Below are 8,635 nucleotides of genomic sequence, written 5' to 3' on the forward strand. Positions count from 1 at the left end.
CTTCCCCCGCCCCCCCGTGTTCCCGAGATGAGCTGTGGCTCCGTCCCACACCCAGCCCCAGCCCCATGCCTCTCTCCCCACAGGGGCCTTGATCTCCCCCCTCCCACCACACCAGACTTACTAGCTGGAAGCAGCTCTCCACACTGCTGTAGTTTTGCTCCTCACCGCCTGTGCTGTGCTGCAGCTGTGCACATGCATGGGCCATTTATCAGCCAAATTATTGTTCAGATATGACCGATTTCCAATGTATTAAATTTTCTTTATATTGGTACCAAGCCGATATCGGACTGATGTATCGGTGCACCTTGAATTGTACGGATTCCTAAATAATCTCTAATGTGTTCTTTCTCTACTCTAAGATAAGTATTGTCCCTGTCCTGGCTGTTAATTGTGCTGTTATCAGATGGTTGGTCTCTTGTGAAGTCTGTAGTTAGAAAGGATTAAGCACTTCCTCTCTACTTTATCTGTTATTAGCTTTTCCTCTCCATTCAGCAAAGGAGGTACTCTTTACTTGGTCTTCCTCTTACTTCAGATGTATTTACAGAATAGTCTTGTTGGCTTTTATGCCCCTGCTAGTTGCATCTTAGTTTTCATTGGTTTTCCTGACATTTATAGTATGCTTGTACTATACACCTGTTTTCATCTTTAATAATATGATCAAATTTCCCCTTTTTCTAAAACTTCTTTTCAAGTTTCACATCACTGAAGCTCTCGCTATTTAACCAAGCTAAGTTCTTGGGCTACTGTCTGTCTGCCATTTGCATCAGGATAGTATGCTCTATTGCCCTTAATATTGCTTCGTTAAGAAATAACCAACTCTTCTGGACTCTTTAGATTTGCCTCCTATGTGATCCTGCTTGCCAGTTCTCTGAACTTGTGAAAGTCTGTTTTTGACAAAGCTCTGCAGCTCTCATCACTTCCATTCAAAATCGTGGAGGGTGGTGTCCATTTCTTACATAAGGGCTGTCCAACTTAAGGGTTGGGAGCAACTCCTAAATTTCTTTAAAAATCTGGACCTGAAATCACACAAGAAACTCTTTGGCAGATGGGGAATTGAATCTATTCCAAAGTGTTGGCCAGGCACTAATCACCTGACCATCCTTTTTCTCACCTTGCCCTGTTGGATGAAGGTACTCCATTTACCAGGCCCATCAGTCACTGGCATCACTGCTAATACTGAAAATGAAATTGCCAGAGGTAGTGCTGTTTTTTGGGGGGGGGGGGTTGCCGTGCAACACCTATTCACTAGGAAAGTTACTTCATATGAATTATTGTTCTGCTTTCAGGTAATAACCAACTTTGGTCACTGTTGACTTGGGCTGGATTTCAGCTGGTGAAGCAAAGGTAAAATGTATATTTCCAGCACCAATCAAAAATCTCTATCAAAATAATATTCTCTAGCTTATCCTTTCTAGCTGAGTGACAGTCCATGCCACTCTGGATCTTGGTACAAAGCTAATTCCCCTTTTGTTTCTCTCATGAATGCAGATTACTTCGTCATTTTCTACATGGTGCTCTAAATGTCATTTTTGGGACCTTTGGTAGCTGTATTCTTTTCATTTCTACCTTCTGGGTTGTTTGACTCATGAAAGCTTGATACTGTGGGCTGCTTGTTGTTATTACTTATGTCCTGCATTTGAGTTTGTCTTTGGGGGTTGGCTTTCTATTCTTGGAACCTTGCAAATATTTCGGATAATCAGCCTTTTGTTTGGCAAGTGCTTAACACACACTGTAGGCCTTTTGTGAATTATTGTTTAAAAAAATAATAAAAGAATGACTAATAGAGCAGGAACAGTGCTTGTCACACTGTAGTCCATTGTGTAACGGTTGAGCAAGATTTGCATTCCTAGAAAAGCATGTCCACGGTCAAAATATAGGGCACTCTCTTTATTGCTCATGGGGAAACATGTACTATATAAGTCAGCTCAGGATGCTACTTAAAAGCATCAAATTTTTAAAAATGACATTTTCTTTCCTTGGAACACTCAAGTCAGATTGAAACCCTGGTTTGCTTGGCAACAGAAGCAAATCTTTCATTCAGGCAAGTTGTGCGGGGGCTATTTAAAGTCTGTCAAACGCACAATAATTTATTTGTTTAAACGGGTTCTTTTTAAAGATGAAGTTTATCGCTGACTTTGCCAGCCTTTTTGAATGGAAGGGTACATTGCTAAGATTATATAACAGTCTGCTCCTCTGAGTGCCAGAGAGAGCCTGGCAATTGGCTTTTTCTTATTTCAAAAGAGTGTTTGTGTATGGCTTTATTTTTTGAGGTTTGTAACAAGTCAAGCAGAGGTTAAAGCAGGTCTCTAAAATGTTTACAAAAAACATGAGGTCTGCCTAGCTCTTAAATACAGTCAGTTGTACATGCAGTATAAGTATATGTGCGGTGTGCTGCATGTCTTTAAGCTTAGGAGTGCGTGTTCTGTCTGACGGATTTTGTTGCTATCAATATGTATTCTCTTTTGTAAATAATATGATGTTTTTCCTTGTCTGTTTTGCAGTGGAGAATTAGGCCTGAGTTGTTGATCAGTGGGGATTCAGCTTCCCTCATCTACCTTACCAAGTTAGACTGCTTAAGCTTTTCAGAGTAGGGACTGTCACTTCTGTACAGTGCCTACCACAATGGGTCTCAGTCTTTGGTTGAGGCCTGTGGACACTAGTGTTATACAAATTAACTGCATCTAGTGAATACTTTAATTGAGGCTGCAGAAAATAATTGCATTCTTGTGCAGTACTTCTGACCCCAAAGCTGGATCCTGACTTAGCAAAGTACTAAACCACCTGGAAAAATGTTCCTCTGAAATAGGCCCTTAGTGCCGTTTAATGGGCTACTGAATAGTAATCGGCATGGTTGGGTGAGTGAGGGATGCAGCTTTAACTTCAATGGTTTGGGTCCTTAGTAAGAGGCTACATGGGAATCTTAGTTTAATAGCAGGCTGGAATTCCTCTCTTAGGGCTAGAACTGGTTGGATGGAGCAGGAGTGTTATTGCTAAGTAATGGGTGCTATTTTGTCTTCATTTGTTTTGGTATGACCTAAAGTTTCACCAGTATGCCTTTGCTTTTGCTTTCTCTTAGTGAGAAACAGGAGTGTGGAAGACCATTGAAGGAAAAGTGTTGTTATTTTGGGTTTTGAAAACAAGCAGTAAGTGCTAACTAACTAACTCTGTGCACAACCTAACTTTAGGCACAGTCAGGTACTAAAGGGGTGGCTGAGCATGGCCATATTATAAATTCAGACTAATTACATATGGGTACTCAAGCATCTGGAACTTCCAAATTAAATCACGCTTGCAACTAGTTAGCATTAATTTGCAGTCTCCCCCCTAGTTAATTTTTAAGAGTGTGCACATAATGAGAAACTTTTAGAGAAACAGGAAGAGAGGAAATGGAAATGATACTTTTCAATGCTATTCCCATTGTTAATCTCTGTAGCTGAAACAGCAGAATGGTACATTTTATTACCTCTCCTTCCCTATCAGTTTAGTGGCTATACAAGCAAAATGCATAATTTGATACCTCAAAAATGGTGCAGGTGTCTTATGCCAGTTAGTGTTTGAGCATCTCAAACCTTTGCAAGCAAAATCCAGCTGCTTGTCTTAGCAAGAGGAAAGGAATATTCATAGGCAAGTTGCTGGAGAATCAGCGTAGTATTAAATGAAGTAGTTTTACTTGTTTTCCTCTTAGGAATGAGACTTGTTGAGATTTGCATACTTGAGTACCACCAATTAGTTTCCAAGTGGCTTTATTCAGGAATCCAAAATAAGACTAGTCTGATTTTTCAGAAGTTCTGTGCATCTGCAAGCCTTGCAGCCTCTGCTCATAATTGTCAGTGTTTACCACCTCTGAGAAACAGGTCACACTTATAGTTAGTGTCTAAGTAAGAATTTAAGAGAATAACTAGGCACTTGCGTTTGACATTTCTTGCTAATCCCTTATATTTCTAAGAGAACTGAAGATGTCTCATTCTTGACCTTCAGAGCTTGAACAAATGTCACAGAGAAAAAAAGTAGTTTTGGATAATTTCTTTGAATAACATTAACCCAGTCCCTAGCTCAGCCAGATTGGTTGAGGCTCTCGTTCTATAAGACCTACATCTTCCTGTTCTGTTGGTTAGGAGGTGGGACCCTCTAAGATGCAAGTTAGGAAATGATATTTCTTAGTAATCACAGATTGCGATGGTTGACCTGCCTTGCACATTCCCTCAGTGTTACGATTTATGACTAAATAGTATTACAATTTATTCTAGTGTGTCAGATGTAGTCGCATACAAAAAACTAGAACTCTTGTTTCCAAACTGATACCTTTTATTAGAGCAACTGGAAAATCGCAAGAAAATTGTCCTTTTCTGCAAGCTTTCAGGATCAAAGTCCCTTTATCAGGCTCTGGGAAAAGTATAGATGGTACAAGATGGTAAAAAGTCCCCATAGGTAGGAAATGCACTTCATTTTTGCACAGAGGGAGCTGAAGATGGACTGTCTCTCTGGGCCCATGAGGTTGTCTTTGTGAACTGTGCTGAGTAGCTTTTTGATGTGTAGATCAGGTAAAATTCCTTCCCTGGAGGTATCAGATGGCAGGGAGGGAGCTAAAAAATCTTCCTTGCTGTTCTGCAGTGAAGTTTAAAATCTAAAATCAGCTAAAATTTGACATCTTCCATGTTTCAGGGGTGTACTAGGTAGCCTCATTGGTACCATTTTGGAACCAAGAGTTCTAGTTTTTTGTATGTCTTCTTGTCTCAGACCAACATGGCTACCAAGTACACCCCTGAAATGTTGTCACAGAGTTTTATGCACAACTTGTAAAAAGTGCTGCCCTTACTGTTTTCCAGGATCATGTAACCTGCCAGGAAAGTTCATGTTGTATACTTGGGATGCGAGACAACTCTTGGAAGTGTGGGCATATATAGGATTTTGAAAGGGTACACCAAAAGGGATGGTATGGTACATCATTACATATTATATAATGCATGTTTTTCTCCTGGTAAAAAGAAACTAGAAGTTTTACTAATATGCTAGGGACCTAGGGCTATAGTTTTCAGTTTAAGATTGAAGCAAAAACAAATGTAACTTTTAGAACATGCATTAACTTGCTATATCACAGAGTGTGTGTTAAAAACCAAAGCAAGATATGCACAAATAATCAAAAGATGTTGTTTCTTTAGTCCTGTAGTTATTAAAAGGTAAATGTACATCTCTTGTTCAGACTCATAAAAGAAAATCAAGCTTTCTTGAGCATTTTAAGAGTTCATCCAATGTTTTGCTGAAAGTTATTTTCACACCTAGGCTAATGTTTCCAAACTGGAGTTAATGATTTAGCTACAGTTAAAAACAGTCTTCAGGGCTGTGAAATAGGAGCTACCTTACCAGGAGCAGCTAACACACAGGAGAACTGCAGAAGAAAGAATGGCTTGATTAGTGGAACACAAAGACTACTGAAGAAGAGAGGGTTATTAACATCTGTGGAATGAAGAATTTAAAAGGAATCTGGTGGATTATAATGAGCCATGACTCAGTTGACTCCCGCACTGCTGCCTGAATAGAAATGCTGCTGCCACTACCAGGCAGTTTGTTTTAAGCCTTGGATGGGCCATGAATCAAAGGGGGTGCAACTGCACCACTGTATGCTCCCCTGACCCTCTTCCTGTTTGGAAGTAAAATCATTCTGAAAATCTCTTAGGCTGTCTCCTTTTCTGTGGAGAAATATCAAAAGTTCAGGTTATTTCAGTACAAAGATCAAAACTGCCTGCTGCAGCAGGAGTCCTCATACTGGGGTGAGCACTCACTCCTGCTTAAACAACTGATTGGGCTGCATCAAGCTAGAGCCTGTCCTCACCTTTCCATATCCTTTACAGTGTGATTTCCTACAGCTTCTTTGCCGCCTTAGCTGTTCTTCTCCTTTGTTACAGTGCTGCTCTTTAATCCCTGTGCTGCCAAATTGTCTGCTGCTTCCAAAACCAACATTTTTACTTTTTCCCTTATATATCTATGCAGAATTAGCCTCTTCTCCTTCAAATGCCTTCTACAAGTGTGTGAACTAATGAAGACTGGGCCAGAAGCTAATACAACTAGGGGATAATGGGATTAGGTTTGTTTAACGTATGATTATATCGCTTCTCTTGTATGCTGCTTCTTTTCATCAGTTGTGAACTCTGTAGCAGGGATTGTATGTTACTAAACTTGGAAACCAGCTAGCCAGTTTCCTCATCAGAGCTATTGCAGTGGGAGGAGGAGGAGGTTAGAACAATGGCAGTCTAATAATAAGAACAGCAGTGAGCACCCACTCTGCAGCTGAGCCCTTGTGTTTGGGTCCTGTTCTGATTCCCTTATTACTTGCATATAACTGCTCTACGTAGCTCAGAACTTAATAATGAAGGCAGATACTAAAAGGGAACATTGCTGATTATATCCTCTGGACAAATTAGTTTATTTGAAACTAATTATTAGAAATTAATTAAAATAGCTAGCCAATTGTGAAATATAATGACCAGGATGAAGAGTAAAATTTTATATAGCAATGTTTTCTGTATCCTGAAACTTCTTGTGTTTAGGGTGACATATTGGAATTGAATGAACAAAAAGGAACAAGCAAAACATCTCAGGGAATTTTTCCAAAAAATTGTTTGACCTGAGATATCTCTGTTCCCACTCAATGGCAATAGACTGGGAAGTATGTAGAGCTCTAGGACTGCAGTGTAGGGTCAGCCTAGTTTTTAGGGGATAGTTGGGAGGCTGAGGTCCATTGTGAAGGATCAGCAATTTAAGTATACAAGTAGATAAATCAGTTATCTCTAGGTACAAGGGCTCGTGGTGCATCAGCAACTTCACAACAATAACTTCCATGCAGGCTTTTATCATGTGGTAGATGTACCTAAACTATGATATTTTAGCTATCTTTCACTGAGGGCTAAGAGGCTGTGGGTTGGCTTTCATCTACCATGGGGTAAGAATAGGCACACATCTCTTCAGCTGATAGTAATTGGCTTAGTAATTCATATATCTCTGCCTAGATCTGACCATCAGAATTCCCAAACATACAATCACCCCTCAGCAAGTTTTCCAAACCACTTGTACTGAATCGTTCAGTTAAGAAAGATTCCCGAGCCACATCACTCATGTTCCACAATCAGCAAATTCTTCCTTCATCACCTTATTTCTCCATCTCCCCACATATTTGCAAATATAGAGTGTTTGTGCAGTGCATCTCGAAGGTTAAGAATTTAAGATTTTGGACTGTGAAGGAAAGGGCATTGCATGCCATCAGCACACTCTGTCCTGGTAGAGGGGTCTCCAGATGGAGTACTTCGACTCATTTGTAACTACAGTACCAGCAGGATGAAGCTGCCTGTCCAGTAACCTAGGCAGTAGCTTAACTAGAGGTGAGCAGGTGTGGTACCAGCCCCAGCTGCCAATGTAGAGGGTACACCAGATTGGTGGCCCCCAGGAAGTCTGTGCCATGGCAGTAGAATGGGAAGTATTCTCTCTGGTGGTCAGCACTTCCACCCTGGTCAGGGTGCCAAATTCCTAGCTCCACTCATGGCTTTGAAGGTCAAAGTGTCCTCCTTGTATTCCACCCAGGAGTCCACGCACACAGTGCAGCACATTTACCACTAGTATTTTGCGCATCCTGTAAAAATGCCCCTTAATAGATGGTCTTACATATTCTGGGCTGATGGCAGATTTTGAATGGTCCCGTGGTTCTGCCCCATCAAAGCACTGATATGGTGGTCTAATTTTGGGAGGAGAAAGACAGAAGATAGGATATAGAAACTATGACATAAAGGTTAGATGATCTGCCCAAGGTCACACAGGAAGTCTGTGGCAAAGCTCAGGCCTTCTCCTTCCTGAACTATGTATTATCCACAAGACTGTCTTTGCCCCACATTTCAAGAAAGGCATGGACAATTTGGAAAGAGTCCAGCTCAAGGCAACAAAAACAATTAGGGGCCTTGGGAGGCAAGAAAGAACTAGGGCAGCTTAGCCCTAGTGGAGGGCGGGGGATTGATAACAGTCTTCAGATACATGAAGAGTGACTTTTATGAAGAAAATGGAGATGAGCTTTTCTTTGTGGCTGTAAGGGACAGGACTAGGAGCAGCAACTTCAAGCTGTGACAGGGAAAATTTAGGCCGGAGATTAGGAGGAACTTTCTAATTTAACGTGGTCAATGATCAACTACCTAGAGAATTTGTGGAATCTCCATCCTTGGAAACTTTCAAAAGCAAATCAGACAGATGCTTGGCTTGCACGGTTTAGTGAGGGTTGATCTTTGCTTGAGTAGGGGGCTGGACTAGATGGCCTTGTGAGTTCCCTTCCAGCCCTGCTTTCCTATCATCTAGTCCAACTCTCTGGCAGAAACATTCCTGAATAAACTATCTCAGACAAATATATGGAATTAAGTAAAGATTTCATAGATTTCATAGACATTAGGGCTGGAAGGGACCGCGGAAGATCATCGAGTCCAGCCCCTCGCCCAAAAGGCAGGAAGTCAGCTGGACTCAAAGGATCCCAGCAAAATAAGCATCCAATTGCTCTTGAAGGTGTTCAGTGTAGGTGCTTGAACCACCTCCGATGGCAGGCTGTTTCAGACCTTGGGGGCTCGGACAGTAAAGAAATTCTTCCTTATGTCCAGCCTGAAATGGT

The 8,635-nt window shown here is 41.1% G+C and overlaps 1 protein-coding gene across 6 annotated transcripts in view; it reads left to right on the top strand.

Moving 5' to 3' along the window:
* The first annotated feature begins 1,283 nt into the window (after positions 1 to 1,283).
* Positions 1,284 to 8,635, top strand: part of MTMR2 (myotubularin related protein 2) — a 63,224-nt gene continuing 55,872 nt past the window's right edge. For 2 of the 6 annotated variants that reach the window (XM_019530302.1, XM_019530304.1), the window contains exon 1: positions 1,284 to 1,344. The gene's annotated coding sequence lies outside the window, so the exon portion shown is untranslated. Of the gene's footprint in view, positions 1,345 to 4,080; positions 4,140 to 5,918; positions 6,083 to 8,635 lie in introns of those variants that run through there. The other 4 variants (XM_019530300.1, XM_019530297.1, XM_019530301.1 and 1 more) reach the window with 3 other exon arrangements.

The sequence above is a fragment of the Crocodylus porosus genome, unplaced genomic scaffold, assembly GCF_001723895.1.
Source record: "Crocodylus porosus isolate Cpor-Errol unplaced genomic scaffold, CroPor_comp1, whole genome shotgun sequence".
NCBI lineage: Eukaryota > Metazoa > Chordata > Crocodylia > Crocodylidae > Crocodylus > Crocodylus porosus.